Below are 22,125 nucleotides of genomic sequence, written 5' to 3' on the forward strand. Positions count from 1 at the left end.
TCTTCATGTGTACATGCCAGGTTCAAATGGGGCACTATTGGCCACTATTTGCTTAAAGTCCAATCACTATAAATTTATATTGTCTGGTTGAATATACAGATTGAAGATGAATGTGCTGCTGGGGTTATGAAAGCTGTTGTTGTAGGTGGTTCTTTTTCGGTCTATGATACTTGCTAACTATCTGTAAAAAGTAAATGAAATCAGTTAGAAGCGCATTAGAATGTTAAAGTGTTAAACTTTTGTGTGTCTGTGTGTGTATTGTAGAGATTACTTACTGTCGTGAGATGATTGGGAAGTGTATCGCTTGGCAGCTTGGCGTGTACCATTTCGTGAACTTGTGGTATTGGTGTCTGTTCCCGTGAGGGGAATGGAGGGGTGGGGAAGGGGAGTTGCTAATTGTGTAGAGGTGGAGTTAGTTGTGTCTTTCTCCTGCGCTGTGGATTGCGCGTGGTGTTGTTTATTGACTGTTCTCAAATAATAGTTTTTTATAAAAGGGATAATTTTATTAGATAAAATATTGTTTTTTTCTGTGATTTCATTAATATTATAATTAGGGTTGGCATATTGGTCTATTGTTATATATAGTTCTTCAGTAATATTGAGTAAGGGTCCTTTGGGGTTTGTGCTTAATATTATCATATCATTATCTATATTAGTAAAGTTATGTTTGTAATCAACCATGTGTTGTCCTATTGCCGAAAAATGGTTGTGTTTTATGGCATTGACATGTTCGTTGTATCTGATAGTAAAGTTTCTGCCTGTACGTCCTATGTAGCTTGTTAGGCAGTTATTGCAGCGGATACGGTAAACTCCAGAACGAAGGTATTTGTTGTTATTGTTGATAGTTTTTGTGTTATGTATGATGATGTTGCTGTTATGTGTAGTCCTGTAGGCTATTTCAAGGTTATGTTTTTTGAAAATGTTGGTTAACGAATATATGTGCGTGTTATTAAATGTAAAGGTTGCGTAGTTTTTCTTAGGTTTGTCTATTTTTGATAATTTAGTTTTGGGTTTTGATTTGAATTTATGAATGATTGAATTGACTGTATCTTTCTTGTATCCATTTTTTCTTGCTATTTCTTGGATTAAATGTATCTCTTCATTAAAATCTGTTCACTTTGTTATTGTAATTTCAACTTTGAATTCACATTACTCATTTTGACGAAGTCTAAGCCTAATAAGAAGTACCTGTATAAGCGCATGCGGCTACATTTAAGCATATTTAGTCGACTAAAAACAATGCAATATAAAAGTCCTTTTAAGAACTATTATTAGTAAAACTTGAACGATAATGCTATATTCAAGGTCAGGTGTAAACAACAAATTTTATCATGTGTTGTAATTTTTTAATGCGTTAAAGATAGATATCTTTTTAATATTTTTGATCCTTTAAACTTAGATATAAGAAGCAGAATTTCACTTCTAGACATACTATCTAATGTCTATCAAACACGACATGTTTATTTGTAAGATACACCTGTTTGAACATGTATTCTAATGTGAATGTAAATGACAGCTGAAGATGACCTGTAATAAGTCGAAACCGGTACTGTTTTAAATAACAATATTAAATTTTGTATTGATAAGGTGGATCTCTTTCTTTCTATGACATACTATAGATATCAATACGGAACATCATGAAATTTATTAATCAAGATATTAATGCCAACCAGGCAAGACGTAATGCGTATAAATACAGAAGCATTAGAATCAAATTAATGAATACCACCAAGAATATCGCCTTTCTGAAAGAATGCCTTGCCAATAACCTAACTCCTAAATTTCTTAAGAAGTATAACAATAAACACAGAGTTACCAATCAGACACGTAACACATTAAATAAAACTAACAAAATCTGGCTGAAAACGGAAATCAAGTTTTTTTTACCGTAAAAAACAATATTTGAACAATGAATTGTATCCACTACATTTGAGAGTATCCCAAGAGCTGCCATATAGTTATTGGGATCACTTTCAACGTATCACTAACGACAAAATAGAGAACTTAGCCATAAAAAAACAAAACAACCTTAATAAAAAATTAGAGTCTTTAAAACAGACACGAAGAACGGAACCCATGATTCCTAATATAAATAAGATTACCTCATCCCAACCTAATTCTGACATTGAACATAATTTCCATCCTTCGATCAAAAATCTCACGAATACAGTATTCGATGAAACAGAAACTGAAATTTTGAGTAAAGGTCCGAAACATAATTGGGGCAATACCTCAGTTTTGCAAAATATCACAACTACCACCGCGGAAACTGAACTTGCATTACAGAAAGTTCCATATGACCTACGAGATGAAGTAAAACACGACATCGCAAAAAGACTACCACAGTATATTAAGAAATTACAAGAAAATAGTTCACACAATAAAAAAATTAATATAACGCAGATAAATAGACTAAACAACAAGATAAAACAAAACAATCTGGTCGTAACTAAAGCAGACAAAGGCAACACCACAGTAGTCATTGACAAAAATGTATACATTCAAAAAGCAAAAGAAGTTTTCAATAACGACACATTTCGGATCATACGCAATGACCCTACAAATATAATACAAAGAAATCTCAAGACTCTACTTAAAAACACGCACCTACTACTTACCGAAACTGAAGCACAAAATCTCATAGTTATGAACCCCCAACTACCGAATGCAAGAGCTCTTCCAAAAATACATAAGGACAACATACCCATGAGACCCATAGTAAATTACAGAGCAAGTCCTACATATAAATTATCGCAATTCATCCAAAAATTCCTCAAAAAACATTATTCATTTCAAGCCAATAAAACTATACACAATTCAGTAGACTTCTGCAACAAAACTAAAGAGCTACAACTAGAACGATACCATTCCTTAGCGTCTTATGACATTACCAATATGTACCCCAATATCCCCACTAAAAAAACTATAGATATAATTTCATCCAACCTCAAAACTTACAGTAAACTAAGTAATTTAGAAATCGAGGAATTCATAATAATTTTAGAATTTGCCGTCAATAACAACTTTTTTAAGTTCCATGACACAATTTATCAACAACTAGGCTTACCAATGGGTTCTCCCGCCTCCGGTATAATTGCTGAAATATATTTAGACCACCTCGAATACAACTCAATCAGTACAATAAACGGAATATTCTTTTGGTGCCGTTTTGTTGATGACGTATTTGCTATCATCGATAATAGACTAACCAATGACAACACTTTGTTAGACACATTAAACACCATAGACCCACATATACAGTTTACAAAAGAATCAGAAAACAACTGCAAACTGAACTATCTCGATTTGACCATTACTAGACAAGACAATCATTTATCCTTCAAAATTTATCGCAAGCCTACCCATACAATAAACACAATAGCAACAGATTCCATTCATCCTAGCTCCCATAAAAAAGCAGCATATTACAGTATGGTGTATAGAGCCTTTAACATACCACTTTCAAAAACAGATTTTAATGAAGAGATACATTTAATCCAAGAAATAGCAAGAAAAAATGGATACAAGAAAGATACAGTCAATTCAATCATTCATAAATTCAAATCAAAACCCAAAACTAAATTATCAAAAATAGACAAACCTAAGAAAAACTACGCAACCTTTACATTTAATAACACGCACATATATTCGTTAACCAACATTTTCAAAAAACATAACCTTGAAATAGCCTACAGGACTACACATAACAGCAACATCATCATACATAACACAAAAACTATCAACAATAACAACAAATACCTTCGTTCTGGAGTTTACCGTATCCGCTGCAATAACTGCCTAACAAGCTACATAGGACGTACAGGCAGAAACTTTACTATCAGATACAACGAACATGTCAATGCCATAAAACACAACCATTTTTCGGCAATAGGACAACACATGGTTGATTACAAACATAACTTTACTAATATAGATAATGATATGATAATATTAAGCACAAACCCCAAAGGACCCTTACTCAATATTACTGAAGAACTATATATAACAATAGACCAATATGCCAACCCTAATTATAATATTAATGAAATCACAGAAAAAACCAATATTTTATCTAATAAAATTATCCCTTTTATAAAAAACTATTATTTGAGAACAGTCAATAAACAACACCACGCGCAATCCACAGCGCAGGAGAAAGACACAACTAACTCCACCTCTACACAATTAGCAACTCCCCTTCCCCACCCCTCCATTCCCCTCACGGGAACAGACACCAATACCACAAGTTCACGATATAGTACACGCCAAGCTGCCAAGCGATACACTTCCCAATCATCTCACGACAGTAAGTAATCTCTACAATACACACACAGACACACACAAGTTTCTTTAACATTCTAATGCGCTTCTAACTGATTTCATTTACTTTTTACAGATAGTTAGCAAGTATCATAGACCGAAAAAGAGCCACCTACAACAACAGCTTTCATAACCCCAGCAGCACATTCATCTTCAATCTGTATATTCAACCAGACAATATAAATTTATAGTGATTGGACTTTAAGCAAATAGTGGCCAATAGTGCCCCATTTGAACTTGGCATGTACACATGAAGAACAGTACTTCATATGAAGTTTTACAAATTTGCAGGACTGCCTCTTACTTTTTAACTTATATTGAAATGTACCAATGTTTTATGTTGATTTTAATGTATTTTACACAGTATATATTTGAAGAGGTCATTCAATATTAATTCAAACGCACTTCACTTTGTTATTGTAATTTCAACTTTGAATTCACATTACTCATTTTGACGAAGTCTAAGCCTAATAAGAAGTACCTGTATAAGCACATGCGGCTACATTTAAGCATATTTAGTCGACTAAAAACAATGCAATATAAAAGTCCTTTTAAGAACTATTATTAGTAAAACTTGAACGATAATGCTATATTCAAGGTCAGGTGTAAACAACAAATTTTATCATGTGTTGTAATTTTTTAATGTGTTAAAGATAGATATCTTTTTAATATTTTTGATCCTTTAAACTTAGATATAAGAAGCAGAATTTCACTTCTAGACATACTATCTAATGTCTATCAAACACGACATGTTTATTTGTAAGATACACCTGTTTGAACATGTATTCTAATGTGAATGTAAATGACAGCTGAAGATGACTTGTAATAAGTCGAAACCGGTACTGTTTTAAATAACAATATTAAATTTTGTATTGATAAGGTGGATCTCTTTCTTTCTATGACATACTATAGATATCAATACGGAACATCATGAAATTTATTAATCAAGATATACGATCTAGTCTAGAGTACTGCTCTGAAGTGTGGATCCCCTCACAGCAATACTTAGTTAATGCCTTAGAGCGAGTACAGATCAGATTCTCAAAATGGATTAGTAAAAAGTGTTTGGGTATCAAGCTGTCATCGACAGATTATGATTTGTTTTGTACAAATATGTGTATTGAGTCGCTTAGGACTAGGCGCAGGTATGTCAACGCACGTCTCATACACAAATGTATCGGTAATTTCCTTGACTGTCCCAATTTACTCCAGTTGCTACCAATTCATGTTCCTTCCCGCAGTACCAGACAGGCTGTCACCTTTCACTTACCCAGGTGCAGAACGGAATCACACAGGAGCTCTTGGTTTATGCAGGCCCTAAGATCCCTGAACGAAATTAGCGGGATAGTGGATATATTTCACTCGTCAGCTAGTGAAATTCGCTGACATCTTATGGACGCTTCATAGACAGAGTGTTCCTTGTTTCTTGTTTTGCCCATTTAGTAACTGAAATTTATACTTCCTTCCTTCGGTCATTTCAAATGTATAAACACTTTTCTGTTTTCATGTCTTTTTTTCTTCCTAATGTGTTTTGTAAATATGTATATATTATATATTGCTTATTTATAATTAGTGGTAGTAGTAAGTTTTGTTAATATTGTTATTATTTGAATGTATTATATCATCTGTAATTGGAGAATCAGTAACTCTGTTGATGATAAATAAACAAATCAAATCAAATCCTAACGCTGTCCTTCAGGAAAATTCCAAACACAGAAGAAAACATCATACTAGCAGGAGATATGAACTGCAGAGTAGACAAACCCGACATGAAATGTAGAGCTGTCCTCACATTTCTTGATGAAGAAAATTTCAAATTAGTGAATGACCCAAAACATAAAACTTATTTTGCCCACAATGGAAGTAGCACCATCGACCTGGTATTCCAAAAAGGAGACGATATACACATTCTAGAACAAAAGGGATTGTGGACTTCACCAGTAACCCCGCTGAGAAAACACATCGTAATAGACAGTAAATAATAAAAAAGAGAAAAAACATCCCCATACAGACCAAATTCTCACTCAAGATTCCAAAGAAAGTTATAACAACAAATGTAAGAATCACCGTATCCAGAAAGATAAATTTGGCAGAACTAGAGAGAGTATTAGGAAATGTAACTGAAGCAGAAAAGGCAATCAAGGAGAGTGATTTAAACAAAGCCCTAGCAACAATCAACAGTATGCTAAAAGCAAGTATAACCCACAAACTGAACACAAGAAAAGCTCAACCGTGGTTCGACAAGGAGTGCTACACAGAAAGACAAATCACATTAAATGCGCTGCATAAAGCCAAGATGACGTCAAAACCAGAAGACCTTCAAGTATACGGTCAAAAACGAAAATATTACAAGAACCTACTAACACAAAAACGTACTCAATACATAGAGAAAGAAGGTGAAAAAACTGCTGAAGAAGCAATAAAAGACCCATATGTAGCCATCAGACCCAGAAGATCATCAAGAACTAGCAACGTAGAAATAGGAACCTGGGAAACGCACTTCACTCATATTCTTAACAATGCAAGGAAACAGGCGGCGTACGAACTTGAATTCAACAACCAGCTTGAAGCGATACCTCCCATCACCATAGCAGAGGTGTTAGACACTATCAAAGCTACAAAATGCAAAAGAGCCGCTGGACCGGACGGGTTTTATAATGAGCACCTTAAAGAATCCGCGCAGCATCTAGCAGAAATATGGACCAAACTGTTTAATAAATGCCTAGAATTAGGAAATATTCCCGATGAATGGAGAAAATCAACAATTATAACCCTCTATAAAGGGAAAGGTGAAACCAACGACCCAAACTTACACAGAGGAATCACTCTAGAAAGCAATATCTTCAAGCTGTTAACAAGAATCCTAACCAACAGGATAGTTGAAGAAGTAGACCCCAAAATGCCAGAAGAGCAATTTGGATTTAGAAGGGAAAGAGGAACCCTGCATGCAATTCAAAACCTACTCAATGACATAGAAGAAGCACAACGGCTTCACAAAGGAAAATTTTATGCAGTCTTCATAGACTATACAAAAGCCTTCGACATAATAGACAGGAAGAAACTAATGTCAAAACTCCAAACTACGACTGGAAATACTCCCCTTACAGCTCTAATAAGAAATATTCTGGCATACAACCAGATCACCATAGATGATGCGACCCATAAAACAAAGGAAATCACCCCAAACTAATGGAGTGCTGCAAGGTGTTCCACTCAGCCCCATACTATTCAATATTGCCACCGCGGATGTAACAAAAGCAATCAGAGAAAGAGCAAAGGATGCAGTGATCTACATATATGCAGACGACATGGTCCTAGGGTCAACAAAGAAGGAAGAGCTCCAACATGCTTTCTCAGCGCTGGCTGAATGGGCAGGAAATAACAGTCTGAAAATAAACTGGACAAAAACTCAACAGATGGTCTTTCGGAAAGGCGGACGAAATGCAGCAAACGACAACGTAGAGTACGAAGACGGCAAAGTGGAAATAGTAAACTCATTCAAATACCTGGGAATAACCTTACAGACTACTGGGACGTTCAGACTACACATAAAAGACAAAGCAGTTGCAGCCATGAAAGCCATGTACGACATCAACAATCTACAGCAGTTATCCTTAAAAACAGCTATGCGCCTATTTGACACAACGATCCTACCAATACTCACCTATGGAATCCACTTGATATGGGAAAGACTAACAAAGAGAGACCTGGCCACCATAGAAGGAGTTAAGGCAAAATTTCTAAAGACCATAATGGGCATCTCAAAATACACGCGTTCCCGCCTAACATATGAACTAGCACGGGAACCCTTCCTTATTGAAGAACTGAGGATAAAACTACCACTGCCATCCACAACGAATGTAGAAACACACCTAGCGGAGAGGCGGAAGAAGAGAGAAGAAATTCCGCTAGAATTCTACAGCACAGATGCCATGTTGGATCGAAATTGGACGAACGCCAACCATAAGCTAAGACATGTGATAATAAAACTAGCAGTACACGGGTACCACCATAAAATATGTAAAAATATGTCTTATCACGACCCAAATGAAAAATGTGAGTGTTCGCTGTGTGATCAGTTCTGTGACATATATCACATCACAAGATGTAAAAACAACAACAAATCTCTATGCGATTATAGCAAAAACTAATGTAAAAACAACAACAAATCTCTATGCGATTATAGCAAAAACTAAAACGGTCAATAATCTTTGTAATGCACATTCGTGCGCTTTTCTAATAATAATAATAATAATAATAATAATAATAATAATAATAATTTGTCTTCAATACAACTTTCCAGTTCTTCTAGAAACTCTTCTAAACATTCATCTGCATTCCCCGATTGGGGTGCATAAACCTGTATAAAATCCTTGATTCCAGTCTCAAGTCCAAGTCTAACTTTAATTATCCTGTCACTGATCTGGTCAATTTTGTGCACATATTGTGCTAGGTCTTCTCTCAATATAACACCAACACCGTTTGTTGCCAATTTGCCTCCACTCCAATATAATCTATACCCTTTCTTCAATTCTTTTTGACCTTTCCCCTTCCATTTTGTCTCACTTATTCCCATCATTGCTATGTCTTTCTTCTCCATATACTCTATCAGTTCTTCTACCTTGCCATTCAAAGTCATGACATTGATGATACCGATTCTTGTGATGTGTGGTAGCCCTCTTCTTACAGTTCCCTCCAGAGCACTGGGAACTGCGCGTCACTTCAGGGTGACACCCTAGCATTTTCCGAGGCCTCGATTCACTCGCACTCATTTTATAGGCTGTTTGTATGATGGGTTCGCCACTCCCGTGAGCATTTTATTACCTTCTGCCAGATTCAAATTAGGCTGCCTCTAACATGGACTCAGGCGCCTTTTGTAGCCGCTCCTCTGGAGTACAGACGCTACGGGTTTGCCCCTTCCACCATCTCCACCGTACCGAAGTCCATCTTCTTCGGCATAGATGCTGTTGAGGTATTCACCCATAACCCAGGGCAAGGTCCATCCATATTTATGAGCCCTGGAGAGAGGGTGTCCCAGTATTTTAAAGCTCCTAGGAATTGGGCTACCTGATTGGTCCGTGGGTTGTATTGGGTATTTCAACCAGTCCTACGTACTGTAGGGTTCCCCTATCCGCCACCTGGGGACGCGCTCTGTAGGGGTCAGGTTCCGCTGGTTGCTTATTGGAAGTTAACCCCACCCACAAAGGCTGAGGTTATTTGCAGAGCTTGGCATCCTTATTACAACCCCTAAATACCCTCATAACCATATGAAGACATCCGTAACCTTTATTTACAATCCTGCTAATGTGATTACCCCAACAAAGATCTTTTCACCAAGCTCGATAGCTGCAGTTGCTTAAGTGCGACCGGTATCCAGTAGATATAGATGTTGATTCCCATAGGGAATCTGAAATATTTGTTCCGAATGAGTAAATTTATAATACCAATATAAATGGTCCGTTATTGGACATTATAAATTTTCCAACTAACTCATTCCTGGTTATCAGCGTTTCGCCCCTGACGAGCCCAGCCTAGCACACCTTCCAAGACGCATGGCCAGTGCATACCATGGAGGCCACTGCATAGGCTAATTGTAGCCACCGGCAGTGCCAATGCACTATGAGGGACTTTGCCATGCTTTTTATAATTCAAAGAAGTATTGTGTCCTAATTTACCATGTCAATGAATAACGAAAACTTATGTATTATTATGGAAAATTAGGACACACTACTTCTTTGAATTCTAAGAACAAAAGATAGTGTTATATTGTTTTATTCTTTGAACTGACCACTGATGAAGGGAATGGATGACTTAATGGTTAAATAAATAGTTTTCTTTCATTAAAAGGTGTATTGACAATAGCGAAATGGGAAAGTTAATATCCACCTTTTCAATACAATATATTACGTGAAGGTTTACATTTAAAACATCACGTTTTTTTACATTTGGTACCGGTTTCGACAATGTTTGATGTCATCATCAGCCAGGACAACTATACAAAGATATATTACATTAATCGTGACTCCTACAGTAATATTACATTAATAGTATTGAATATAATTAAAAAGTATATACATATATAAGCTGACAGTCAGTGCGATTAAAGATTGTTTTTTATAAGGTGTACACCTTAGTATTTTAGTTAAAAAAGGAGAAAGTAATGAAAGTGAAGTATAATAATCAGCTTTTAGTGACATATTTGTCTGTTGAACAGTAGGGTTATATTTATGAAGGCTTTGTAGCCATGTTTAACATTATAAAAGAAGTAAACACATGCTTAGTTATGAGTGTTTCTACATAAAAGTATGTACAGTAAAATCTAGAAAGTATTTGAATGTGGCTTGAGCATGGACTTAGTAGATTGTATGTCACAGCACGTTGATGTTGGCATATAAGGATGTCCGTTGGTAGATTGACAAGGCGGATTCAAGTAAAACTACTTTAAATAGTCCTGCAATACATTCAGACCTATCTGTGTCGGTGCGACATAAAGCAACGTGCCAAAAAAAAAATTTTCTTATACTGTATTAACACCTTAGTACTGTACTTACAGAGATCTCCAAGAGGTACTTCTACACCATCAACACAGTAATTAAAACTGAGAGGACTGCACGTCTTGAAGAAACATGTAGACTAACCTGACTTTTCACCCCATTTACCATTCTTTGACCTCACTACTTCGTCGAGGTCTTTTTACGGTCTCTCACAATCCTTTAACTTATTTGTTACTCTACACAGTATAACATCATCTGCAAAAACCTTATCTGTGATTCCGGTTCTGTATTCATAACATTTATGAATACAAGAAAACATAAAGGACTAATAATACTGCCTTGCAGAACCCCCTTATAATCATTACCTGTACTGTATCAGATGAAGTTTCACCTACTCTAATTCTAGAAATTTAGCTACCCATTCAGTCACTCTTTTGTCTAGTCTTGGAGCCTTCATTTTTGTCAGTAGTATCCCATGATCTACCCACTCAGGAGCCTTGGATAGGTTAATAGCGATAAGAGTCCATTTGACCTCCTGAATCCAAAATATATGCTATACCTTTTATATAATGTGAACTATTACTACTTGTTTTATGACCATAGAATCACTTTAGTCAGTCCATCGATCAGGTCTGTTGGAAGGGATTGTTCGGGCTTGGCAGTCCTCCCAGTACTTCTTCAGATGCTCCAATCTTCGTGCTCTTTCTTTGGTTGAAAATGTGCATGTTTTGGGTTTGTTTTGCGTAAGGGTAAAGTGGAGGTTTGTATTCTTGAATTTTTGTATTCAGTTTTATATGTGATGTCTTCTGTTACAAGGCCTATTTCCTTCAGATCCTCTTTTACTTCTATGATCCATTTACATCCTGTTATGTTATGTTTTGAGACGAGATTGTGTAGTAGTAGTAGTTGTTTCAGAAAATCTTGAATCCTGCATCCTCACGATATGTCAAAAGAATCCCAGTCTCCTCTTACACATAGTATCTGTAATGGGTTCTAGCTCTTTGTACACGACTTTGTTAGGTATTATCTGCCACTGTCCATCTTTCTGGTATTATTCTTTTTTTTAATGCAGGTTCTTCCAATCCCCCTTGCAGTTTTCCAGAGTCTGTCAGTCTTTGATTGTTTATTCAGATCGGTGCATATATAGCTTCCAGTTTTATACCTGTGTTGTAGTGTTTTATTTTTGCAGTCATAGATCTTTCTTTCTATAGATGTCCCATGTTAATTTTTGTGCTTTAGCTAATCTATTTGTTCTTGTTTGGATTGATTGAGATATTTTCATGTAGGTTATGTGTTATTACTTCTCCAAGATATTTAAATTGGGTTACAATTTGCTTTATGTCGCACTGACACAGATAGGTCTTATGGCGACGATGGGACAGGAAAGGTCCAGGAATGGGAAGGAAGCGGCCGTGGCCTTAATTAAGGTACAGCCCCAGCATTTGCCTGGTATGAAAATGGGAAACCACGGAAAACCATCTTCAGGGCTGCCGACAGTGTGGTTCGAACCCACTATCTCCCGAATACTGAATACTGGCCGCACTTAAGCAACTGCAGCATCCAGCTCGGTGGTTACTATTTTAATTTTATTATCATTTACGGTAACTTCTTTTAGTTGTGTTGGTTTTTGGGGCATAATTTCTGTTTTTTCAAATGATATTTTGAGGTAAATTATATTTGCAATATTTTGAAGTTTTGATATCTGGGTTTTTGCTTCTTTTATGTCAACTGCTAGTAATGCTAATTCGTCGACAAAACCCAGGCAATTTGTTTTGATTTTTGGGCCAATCTGTATTTTTGGGGTACATTTCCTAAACCATTCCCTCATTACCATTTCTAGAGCACAATTAAATAATAGTGGTGAGAGCCCATCTCCTTGCCATAGTCCAGTTTTAATTTCAAATGACTCTGATATATCACCCTAAACACTTTTGATTTGGTGTTAGTGAAAGTCAGTTTTATCGTGTTTATTAATTTGGGGTGTAGTCCAAGGTGTCTTAAAATTTTAAACAGGGATTCTCTATGGATGCAATCGTAAGCTTTCTTGAAATCTACAAATATAATCACCGTATCTCTGTTTCTTCTATAATGTGTACTAATATTATAGAAAATGTTTTACTGAGTTCGATAGCTGCAGTCACTTAAGTGCGGCTAGTATCCAGTATTCAGGAGATACTGGGTTCGAACCCCACTGTTGGCAGCCCTGAAGATCGTTTTCCATGGTTTCCCATGTTCACTCCTGGCAAATGCTGGGGCTAAACCTTAATTAAGGCCACGGCCGCTTCCTTCCCACTTCTAGCCCTTTCCTGTTCCATTGTCGCCATAAGACCTATCTGTGTCGGTGCAACGTAAAACAACTTGTAAAAAAAGAGAAAAAAATGAAAGAAAATGTTTAAAGCTGTAGAGTGTATTTCCCAGGACATCTGCTCCTCTAGTTGTTCAATTGCACCTGTCTAGATTACTGTAATTGTATTATTTAGTATATATATACTTTTCTTATCTTTTCTTGTGATGCATACTATTTAAATTTACTTACGTTTTTCTCTTTTGTTCAGGTCAGAAGCACATTTGTGTACTCCCGTGCTGTCTCGCCATGTTCCAACTAGTCAGAAATGTTGCTGTAGTCTGGATAGGAGCAAAATAGATCTGAGCTCAAGTATATACATCGTGGGATTGCTGGTAGATGAAGTCAGTTCCTAAAAGGTAGGACAATTACCTTTCTGTTTTGATAAGGTCACCCATTGCACTGCAGTATTTTATTGCATACCTGCCAGAGCTTCCGATTTACTCGGAAACTTTCCGTTTTTTAATTCGTCGTCCGATTTTCCGATTTATTTTTGATTCTTCCTTTTTTTACCAATATAATCTCCAGTATAGTCAATACTCTTCCCCTAGGATAAATTCTTATGTGCTTGTGTAATTTACCCAACCTCATTTTCAAGCGTTTTTATTGGATGCTTTATTTCGCAAGTGTATCGCCCGTCACCTTCGTGTATCGTGTTTTCTGCTTGCTACAGCAGCATGTATGTTTTATGGCTGGGGATTCGGGATGGCATTCGTCCTACAAGCAAGAGAGGCTAGCGAGCGCTAGCGACTCAGTTAATTATTGTGTGTTTCGCACACTATTAACATCGTTTCTGTGCGTAATTTTGTTGGAATTGTATGCCACCTGTTTTTTCTAGCAGTTCTGTGCTTTTTCCTTGTCAAAGTCATATCTTAATAATGTATGAGACATACCGATCTGTTTTGTATGTGCTAGTTTTGCGTATCTCAGTGCATTTTTGTTTATTCTTACTTCATAATTTTAATGAGTTGAATGTATTTCAGGGAGTTGTGTCGGTGACTGTTTCTGGAATTTTCTCTTAACGTTATGACCAAAAAACGTAACAAACGTTACCTCCAAGTGTTCAGAGATACCTATAAAATTAAATTTCCGTTCATTTTACAGTTTAAGGAAGGAAACTATTATGCGAATCACCTCGGGAGATAAATTTTATTTCGAGTTATCGAAATTTCAAGATATAGAGAATACCGTTTTTGAGCATGTATAGCACGTAATTGAATCGTATGTATCTACGGGCTTTTACTGAATACATTATTGAACCGACTTACTCTTGACTGGGGTGTCAATCTCCTTTTCAAGCCCTACCGTTGATGACAATTTTCGTTGAGCCCCAAAACTTATTTTTGGAACCACGGTGGACGGCAAATTTTTCTTGCGCCGCGTCGAAGGAAAATTTACCTTGCGCCATGTTTTGAGTCCCGCGGCGTCTTTCTTCCTTTTTTTCACGTATGGGAGTCATTCTTTCTTCCAATCAACTACACGCCGGCGTTCAAGAAAATCTCCAGCTAGCTATGCCATACAACTCAGGGATTATCCTATTTCAAACTAAAATGTTGTATTTTTTTTAACGTGAATCCGACTGAGATACGCACCTCAAATATATCCATCATGTTTGCCTGACTAACAGGTCAATAATTGAAAATACGACCAATCTTAAATTCCATCATTTCCATATGAAATTACCTTAAATTTTTCTTATAACCTATAAATAATATTAATAAGTTAAATTCTTAAATACTAATTTTATTCGATTTTTTTTTTTTTTTTTTTTTTTTTGTATGAAGGATAAGTCGTCATTTAAATGATTCTTATGTACATGTAGGTATCTCATAAAAAAAAAATTTAAAAAATTGACTTGAAGGTATCACTCTAATTATTGGTTTACATTTCACATTATTAATATTTTTCTCAACATCCACAGTCTTATCTACTTCCATAAAGAATTACCTTCCTCAATTTCTCTGCAGAGTTGTATTATTTCAGGAAGCTCTCCTGACCTGACGTGGATTACCTCCTACATCTCCTCAGTCTCATATATAAAAAAATTAAAATGTTCAGTCCACTAAACTACCATAAAATAATTGTATGATTCCTTCTGGCTAATTCAAAATTAACGAACTGTTATATTAAGAATAAACTAACATGAAATTATCTGGGAATAGAACTCTCAAATGCTCCTTAAATATCAAATTCTAACTTGTTATTAAGTTTTATCAAGATCTTAAATGATTACATAATATTATGTTCTACATATGTACGTAATTATTGAAAGGTTTGTTCGACCATGCATTTAAAGAATGTTTCTTTTTGGTGTCTCATCCTAACATTATTTCATGTTTGTGACTGTATCATTAATAACGTAGATGGAGTAAGCAATGTTTCACATGTGTAGCTTTCAATTGCTACCTAGGCTGATATACCAATGAACATAAAAAATATATATGTATATATGTTTGATCATACTTGGACATATTCAAAATATTCCCTAAGAAATATGTAATAATTCTTCAGTAAAATCTCAACAAGTTTATGTCTAGGTCAAATTAAGGTCGAAATGCTTTATAAATCCAATCACTGAGTGCTAATGGTCAAGGGCTACCGTAGATGAAACTTCCACACTCGCAAATAGCAATAGCATAACAGTATGAAGACACTACCGTCAATGATTTACTGTTCCCACCACAGTCTAATATACACAGTCGCGAAGCTCCTTAGTAATGAAATGGCATCCTGTTGTCAGGCGGAACGACACTAGCGCTCGTAGCGGCCAGCAAGCTCTAACTGTCCGGAACAATTCTCTACCCAACAGTTGAATGCACTTTCCCACGTAAATTATAAACTGTAACCACCTCGACAACTATATTAATCGTACATTTTAATAAAATACGTTGATACACTAGACTACAGCGTGGTAATAATACCGAAGGAAAACAACAATAGTTTATTTTCGAAGGAATAGCTTATCATACCACTGTAATTAAGGTCTTAGTCATTTTCGAAATCCTATTATTGAACTGAATTTGGTAATTTCACATACATCATAAAAATAGTAATGAACTATAAAACAATTCAAATAATATTCAAACATCTCAGGAACCTAAATGGCTGGATTTTGAGCTTTTTTGTTTCATGACACTGAAAACTTTCATTGCAAAATATCACGAGGTAATCTAATCTTAGTTTCACAAATAATTTCAACACTAATGACTTAGTACCTTCATAGCATTAATGTGGAAAATCAGGTGTTAACATTAGGGAATTAATAGTATACTACATCGAAGTTAGTGAGCATACAGCCCATGTTCTCTCGGCTCCTCTGACAAACGCGCAAGTGGCTGGGCGGCTTATCAGCTTACATTTCGGAGATAGTGGGTTCGAACTCCACTGTCGCCAGCCCTGAAGATGGGTTTCCGTGGTTTCCCATTGTCAAAACAGTCTGTACCTTAATTAAGGCCATGGTTTCTTCCTTCTCGCTCCAAGCCCTTTCCTATCCCACTGTTGCCAAAAGACCTATCTGAGTCGGTGCAACGTATGACTGTGTGTTGTGCTCCTTTGAGACGGGCTAATCATCTCTTATCAATAACTTTCGGTTCGAAGAAATCTGCGGAGATTCCATACTAATTTCTTCTTCTCTGCTGACATAAACTGGCTGTCTCCAAAATGATTGGAACATAACGTGATCTTATTGTACAAATAGTTCACATTTTTCTTCAATAAATCATCCCCCCTACTATTTACAAGCAATTTTCTTGCCTTTCTTCCTTTCTTAATCCGTTTACTTTCCAGGGTTGGTTTTTCCTTCGGACTGAGTGAGGGATCCCACCTGTACCGCCTCTAGGGCAGTGTCCTGGAGCGTGAGACTTTGGTTTGGGCGATAAAACTAGGGAGGAGGGCCAGTAGCTCGCCCAGGCGGCCTCACCAGCTATGCTGAAGAGGGGCCTTGTGGGGGATGGAAAGATTGGAAGGGATAGACAAGGGAGATGGAAGGAAGCAACCGTGGCCTTAACTTACGTACCATCCCGGCATTTGTCGGGACAAGTGGGAAACCACGGAAAACGACTTCGAAGATGGCTGAGGTGGGAATCGAACTCCCTTCTACTCAGTTAACCTCTCGAGGATGAGTGGACCGCGTTCCAGCCCTTGTACCACTTTTCAAATTTCGTGGTAGAGCCGGGAATCAAACCCGTGCCTCCGGGTGGTGGTAGCTAATCACATTAACCACTACACAGAGGCGACAAGCAATTTTCTACACATTGAAAATCAAAACACCGCTACGTGTTAGAGGTTACGGTTGTATAAAAACGTTATTTAAGTTCATATCATTGGATGGATTTCACTACGAGTTACATTCCTGAATCAGTGATGAACGAAATGCCTACTTATCTGAAGTTAATTTCTGAATCTTCACAATATTGTTCTCTTATCCGAAAATTTAAACAGTAATTAAGGCTTTAATGTTCAGGATCTTTAGACAGCCTAAAGAATGATAGCTCTGGTGTCTTCTTGTAACTGAGCAATTTATTGCGCCACACACACCTCCTTTCGTACATACCATGTCAATTTAATAGTAAACCGATCATCTATAATGTAATTACCTCACGCTTACCTCGCAAAACGTATACAACTTACACATCCCAGAAGACCGGCAGCTTGCTGGCCACGTGGACGCTGCAGTCGCATAGACGAAAAAAATAAGCCGAGCTTCGCGACTGTGTATATTAGACTGTGGTTCCCACTTAAGTCATTTTAAATATTGAGTAACATGTAAAATTTTCTTAGAAAATGCCCTCATTATGCTCTACTATAGGTTATCTAGGGTTATTTTTGAGGATCGTACATTATTACCAATCTGCAAGTTCACTAACCAAATGTCAATAACTCAATAAGACAAGCCATATTACATATCGCTATATGCGTCAAATATATCCTGATCCATAACTGTTTGAAATAAACGGACATCAATTCCTTATTCGTCGTCGTATTAATCATAATTCCACGCCTAATATCTCAATGCATATATTATTTATAACATTCACAAGTCTTACCTCAATATTCCCGACGTATATGAGCTCACCGCGAATATAAACATCATTAACTCTTTTCAAAGTACCGCTCAATTCACTATATTCAATATCTCATCAGAATTCATATTATATGGATCAACAACTATCATTTATATCGACGCATACTTCTCTTATCAAAGTACGAAGATATTAAGCCTGTATCTATTTACATTGGGTAAAAGTTGACGTCGTATCCGCACGTTAACCTACAATTCAATATACTACATATTCTCGTTTCAAATATCTCATTTCACATTATGTACGGCAATATTCTTTGAAAGAAAGCTAAACATTGCAAGCAAAGCACATCATTTGCGAGTGTTATCTTTCCTACACATGGGAGTGTTTATTAGTTTTGGAAGATTACCTAAATCCATCAGTTAAACATCAACATTGGTACATTCGCGCTGAAACTCGATATTGAGATCACCTCTCGAAGATATATCGCCCTAGCTCTTGTACAATCACCATCGACAACTTGATATCAAATGATATACATATAACTACAATCAAATACAGTAGAGACAATACAAGACACTGAGCGAGATATCGAGGGACAGCTATTGGAGCTCACTCTAGCGGATAGACCTGAACGGTACTGATTCTGTCATAAGAGCACGTGTATTTTTGTGTGAAGTTTTTGGTGTTATTTATGCGTTTTCAGTGAGTTGACATAATTAAATAGTAGCGTGTGTCATTCCTTGATATCTCCTCTCAACATGAGGGGAAAGGTATGTGCTGTGTTTGGCTGCAGTAATTACGAAGTAGAGAAAAATGCGCGCTCGTTCTTCAGGTTCCCTCGTGACAAGAACATGTAAGTAATATTGTGTTTGCATATATATTCTTCCAGTGACAGATATTTTTATAGGACTTAATAATCTTCTGACCTGCTCGACCCATGTTTTAACGGGCTTAAAATATATTACGCATATTTTATTGTATAGTGCAGCAATTAACCTTCAATACCGATGTGTTGTTGTAGGTGTGATCTGTAGGTTTTGAAATGTCACAGAAGCGATTTGGATAAAGTGTACAAGAAAGAAGGGACGTTACGCTTGTATAAGAATTATAAGATCTGTTCAGATCATTTCCAGGCCAGCGACTTTAAAAATCCTCGACTATACAGCCAAGGGTATGTTACATTTTTACTCTAATTGTACGTAAATATTCCTCAAAGCATCACTATCGACAACATTTTCAAACTTTTCTTTCTTTTATCCCTCTTCTCAGATTAAAGCCGGGATTTTATAGATTTTCTTTCTGTTAGTAGGCTTCATGTTAAGAGGAAAATTGTCCAGCTATTAAATGTTAATTTATTGCATCATATGTGTAAGGAATGTGCCGATATTTTTATTGACAAATGTCTTAATGTGATGATACATTGTTTTTAAATGAGGAAAAAAGACAAATCCGACCGTAAGATTTCAGGCAGGTATGCTAAAGCTAAAAAAGTAATGCATAAATGAAACCTGGAAATTACTATTTATCAGCAATAAAGTATTGATTAGGTGGAAATCTCATTCTTCATACTTGCATCAAGCCATTTCACAGCAGTCCATTTCACACCTTGTTTATATGTCTAATTTCAGTCTTTGAATAATAACCTTTTAAATAATTCTTCATTCATTTATCCAGAGTTGCTTTAGCAACTTCGAAGTTAATATCTCAATACCACTGTCTTTCTAGACGTAATTTATTTATCCATTTCCGTATATACATTTCCATTGATATTTGAATTTAGCGCGATTTGTTCAGGTCAAGTCACTAGGAGCGCCACCGTCGAATTGTCTCCCATTTTAGCAAGGCGAAATCCGTAAGTGTCGTGTATTGTCTCTACTGTATTTGCTACAATTTAAGAAAAGAAATTTGTGAAACTTAACTTAATCCATCTGCGTTTCTGGACTGGGATGGCTGCTTCCTGGTTCTCCTAGGACAGGGATGGCGAACCTATGCCACGCGTGTCACTAGGTGACACGCGGACACGATTTCGGTGACACGCCACATGAACATAATAATATTTTATATATGTCTCATACTACAGACAGTGCATATCTTACAGTGTTTCACGTGTAAGAAATAAATATCGAAAATCTAAATTCTAGTTCCATTCGGACGTGCAATATGGCAACACTGCTACACTGATAGGTCCGAAAGTCAATGAGATAGTGTCGTTTTCTGGTGGTTTGGTATACGGACATCGCAAATATGTTTTTGGTGCCGAAAAAAACAGAAACTTAACAAAGGTGGTGACCATATTTTTCAAGAACTCTGGCCAAGGGAATTCGGACTGTTAAAAAGATGTGTTGCCTGTGTTCGAAAACAGTTGTATCCCCCACATTTAATGTAAAGCGCAATTTTGAGACTGCTCATTCAAATGTTTGTTCCATTTCAAATGAAGAAAGAAGAGAGTTTGTTTCACAAAATATCCAACATTGCACAAAACAAACTAGTTCTTTTGTATCATCTTTCCGGCCAAGGAATAATATCAGTGCGGCTGTTTCTTTCTGTCTCACTGCATAGTACAGCATGCATGGGAAACAGATTTCTGACGGTGAGTTGTTGAATGAAAGTTTCCTATTGACGCCCGACACATCATTTGAAAACTTCCCTAACAAACAACTACTAATTAACATGATTAAAGGAATCCCAGCCAGCTGAACTGCTGTCAAGGACAGAATAATAAAAATGAGTGAAGAAGTTTCGGAGCAGTTGAAAGCTAATTTGGATAACTCCCACATATATGCAGTATGTTTTGAAGAAAGCATGAATGTGACCTTACAAACAAGGATAGCCTTTTTTTTTTTTTTTTAGATTCTCTTATGGAAATGTGATGAGGGAGAAATTAGTTTAATTGTTGAGCGTACAAACTACAACATGGGAAGATAATGAAGCTCGCAATATTAGTACTTTAGATTTTTATATCTAATAATTTTTTTACAATTTGTTTTACGTCGCACCGACGCAGATAGGACTTGTGGCGACGATGAGATAGGCTTACGAGTGGGTAGGAAACCGCCGCGCCCCCACGGAACATGCAATCAATGTATTTACAAGATATATTGCACCCGTTATGCAAATATGTATAGTAAATAAATAACTCAATAAATTAATAAATAAATAAATAAATAAATAACGTATTATGAAACATAATCGGGAAATTGAAAGGAAGTTGCGAGGTGGGGGGGTGTAGGTTGTAGACATCCCTTAATGGAAATGGAAAACAACAAGTGGCACAGTCAACAGATGAGAATGATAAACCAGAGTTAAAATGGCACACTAGTTGGAAAGGTTCGCCATCCCTGTCCTAGGACGTTCATCTCCGAGTTATCGCTGCATCATGACCGGGCTGCGGCCATGATCCTCGGGTCCGTAGGAATGGTTGGCGGGTTACCGTCAGACTCTCATCCCATCTTCAGTCTAGCCGGTCATCACGTAGCTCTCGAAGACATGCATAAAACACATATTTGAAGACATCATTAGCTTGACAACCATGCTACTCGTAGATCTTCCTTAAACTATACTTATGTTGAGCAGAGTAGGTTATGATGTGACAAACGTCAATATTTTAATTTGAATTATCTTAAGAGGTATCTTAAATGTTGCCGTGTCTTCACTAGATACATTAATTGATCGATTTTCGTCTTCAATAATAAATCTTTGATACTCCAGTTTACTCGGAACCTGCGCTCCACTATTTACTTCGTTTATTCCTTTTTTTTTTCGATACTCCGCTTGGGATTTCTGTTACGACTACGAAAAATATATCGTCACAACTTTATAATGCAATCTGGTTTTACAAAAATTTAGGAAGTATCCCTTTTAAATCTTATGTTCTAGTTGCATATCAATTCATTCGTAAATCTCTTCCTGGTGACTTCAGGCGATGTTCCCCCGTTCCTATTGT

General features: G+C 36.5%; 1 long non-coding RNA gene across 1 annotated transcript in view; it reads left to right on the forward strand.

Annotated features, from left to right (window-relative positions):
* Positions 1-22,125, forward strand: part of LOC136872473 (uncharacterized) — a 190,478-nt gene that overhangs the window by 87,311 nt on the left and 81,042 nt on the right. The window contains exon 3 of the long non-coding RNA XR_010859915.2: positions 13,370-13,517. This is a non-coding gene — a long non-coding RNA (uncharacterized lncRNA). The remainder of the gene's footprint in view (positions 1-13,369; positions 13,518-22,125) is intronic.

Source organism: Anabrus simplex, chromosome 4 (assembly GCF_040414725.1).
Source record: "Anabrus simplex isolate iqAnaSimp1 chromosome 4, ASM4041472v1, whole genome shotgun sequence".
In the NCBI taxonomy this organism is placed as follows: Eukaryota; Metazoa; Arthropoda; class Insecta; order Orthoptera; family Tettigoniidae; genus Anabrus; species Anabrus simplex.